The 2397-nt window shown below is 36.8% G+C and overlaps 1 long non-coding RNA gene across 1 annotated transcript in view; it reads left to right on the forward strand.

Annotated features, from left to right (window-relative positions):
• LOC118408475 overlaps window positions 1-2215 on the forward strand; it is a 10778-nt gene extending 8563 nt beyond the window's left edge. Inside the window, exon 2 of the long non-coding RNA XR_004830304.1 lies at window positions 952-2215. This is a non-coding gene — a long non-coding RNA (uncharacterized LOC118408475). The remainder of the gene's footprint in view (window positions 1-951) is intronic.
• The last annotated feature ends 182 nt before the right edge of the window (window positions 2216-2397 follow it).

Consider the following 2397-nt stretch of genomic DNA (forward strand, 5'->3'; position numbering starts at 1 on the left):
TCTGGACACCAGGTAAGGTACTGGTACAGGTAGCAGTTGTATGGCTTTCTTGTCTGGAGACCAGGTAAGGCACCGTACAGGTAGCAGTTGGATGGCTTGTTGGTCTGGAGACCAGGTAAGGTACTGTACAGGTAGCAGTTGTATGGCTTTCTTGTCTGGAGACCAGGGAAGGCACCGTACAGGTAGTAGTTTTATGTCTGGTTGATCTGGAGACCAGGTTACTGTTGGTACCGTACAGGTAGCAGTTGTTTGGGTTATACAGGTAAGGTACAATACAGGTAATATATGTATGGCTTGTTGGTCTTTATACCAGGTAAATACCATACATGTACAATTTTCATGGTTCCCTAGTCTTGGCACCAGCTTAAAAAATACCATATGTGTAATATTTTTATGATTTGTTGTTGTGGAGACCAGGCAAGGTATTTTACTGATTTATTATACAACTTAGGCAACAAAAGCTCAATTTGACAGCTCTTGGATTAACAACAAGGCCAGCAAGAAATTGCAAAAACTTGCAAAAGCTTTAAATAAGGGCTAATACCAAACATGAAGAATAATACATTGCCAGCTTGAAAAAAAGCAAACAAAAGTTACCTCTTTGCAGTAGCTGCACCTGTATGTACAGTTTTAATGTATTTAACATGTCTTCATGATTGAAAAAATTCACTGCAATGATGGATGTGCCAAGTAATGAGCTTATACTTGTCTGTAAGCCAATTTACCATACTGGAAAGTTATTTGTAATGGTGATAATATGCTGAATGGCAAGTGTGTTGAATTTTTTTTTTCATTTTTGGAAAAATAGGAATGGGCAATTCTGAGAACCAATTGCTTCAATTGGTGTGACCTTATAAACCTGAGAAAAAGATTGAATGGGTGACTGAGTGTTAGTGTTTGATCAGAAGTCACATGTCAGAAGTACATCACTGTGGACAGATTTTTTTTCAGGGCATTGATGTCTGAAAACGTGTATTGGCAGAAGTGGAGAAGCTGATTACACAGCAGGAGATGGAGCTCTTCATGCATCCCCCTGTCACCTGTCCATAGAATGGTCAAAGCACCAGCTTAAGTTGTTAACAACATTTTTGGCTTGACAGAAGACTACATGTACATGTACATGTACTGTATATAGAAAAAGTTGAAGTTGACATGTAGATTTGTTTAGGAGTAGAGTGTCCTGATGGTTTGTAAAATCTGTGTGGGGTTGTATAATAATTGGTTCCTTTGATGCCAATTCCATTTGATACCAAGTCATCTGACTCTGAGTGGCACATGTATACAGTTGTCGCAAGAAGCCTCTAAACCTGTATAAAGCTATAATAGTAGTGCCATAATGTATGCTGTATTTAGCACAATATTTTATATTCTTCGATACTGTAGTACTTTGTACTGAGAAGTGTAATACTGTATGTTGAGTAACATTTGCATATGTTCAACCATTTGTCTAGTTAGATGTACCTGCATTGAATTGTTCTGCCAGTTCATTCTAGCGACGCTGAAGAATAGTGATGGATGTCACAAAAAAGATATATGGAGATAAATCTTTTTTTTACCTAGTTGTATAGACTGATTTGTATTTGAAGACTGTAAATGTCCTTCTCCAATAGGAGTACGACATTTACTGGGATACTGTATATTCATGATAGTTTGATACACCATATTTAGAACACTTATTAAAACTGAACAATACCTGTTTACTCATTTGTTTCAAATGTGTTTGATGTGCAGTGTACATAGGGTCATAGGTTGTTTTTTCAATGACCTTGCCCAACAAAGGTAATATACAGGCCAGAAAATGGAATTATTTTAGATTTCAAAGACGTTGACGGGTTGACCTGACATGGGTATCATTGAGTCTTTCCCAACATACCATTCACTGAAGTGCACATTTTGATCGCAGAAACATACATTTTTAAGAAATAATCCACCCCACCCCCCCTACCACCAGCAATTCTAATATAACCCTTGGAAACACTTAACAATAGTCAAAATAAGTCTATTATCTTCACTTCACTTCATTTGTTTTACCAGGAACGTACACACAGATCAAGCTGGACCTGATTTTCAGGCAGTCCTGGATTTACATACTATCTAGTCTGACTTAGAATACTTACTCCACATTTTCTAGATTACTGTTTGTAGTATGTTCTGCTATGTTCTGTTCTGCTATGAATATCCATCAGTAGTTTATACATTAAACACTGAAAAACAATTATTCATTTCATCATTTCTATACTTAGCTTTAGAAAACTTATTTTATAATACCATTATTTACAGTATCATGCCCATATAAAGCTACATTGTTAGACAGTGTATGTTGCCCATGCCTGGAGTGCTTGATAACTTATCTCCAAGCAGAATCTACGGTGGCATAAGATAGTGTCATTAAGCTAG

Source organism: Branchiostoma floridae, unplaced genomic scaffold, assembly GCF_000003815.2.
Source record: "Branchiostoma floridae strain S238N-H82 unplaced genomic scaffold, Bfl_VNyyK Sc7u5tJ_1592, whole genome shotgun sequence".
NCBI classification, from domain to species: Eukaryota; Metazoa; Chordata; class Leptocardii; order Amphioxiformes; family Branchiostomatidae; genus Branchiostoma; species Branchiostoma floridae.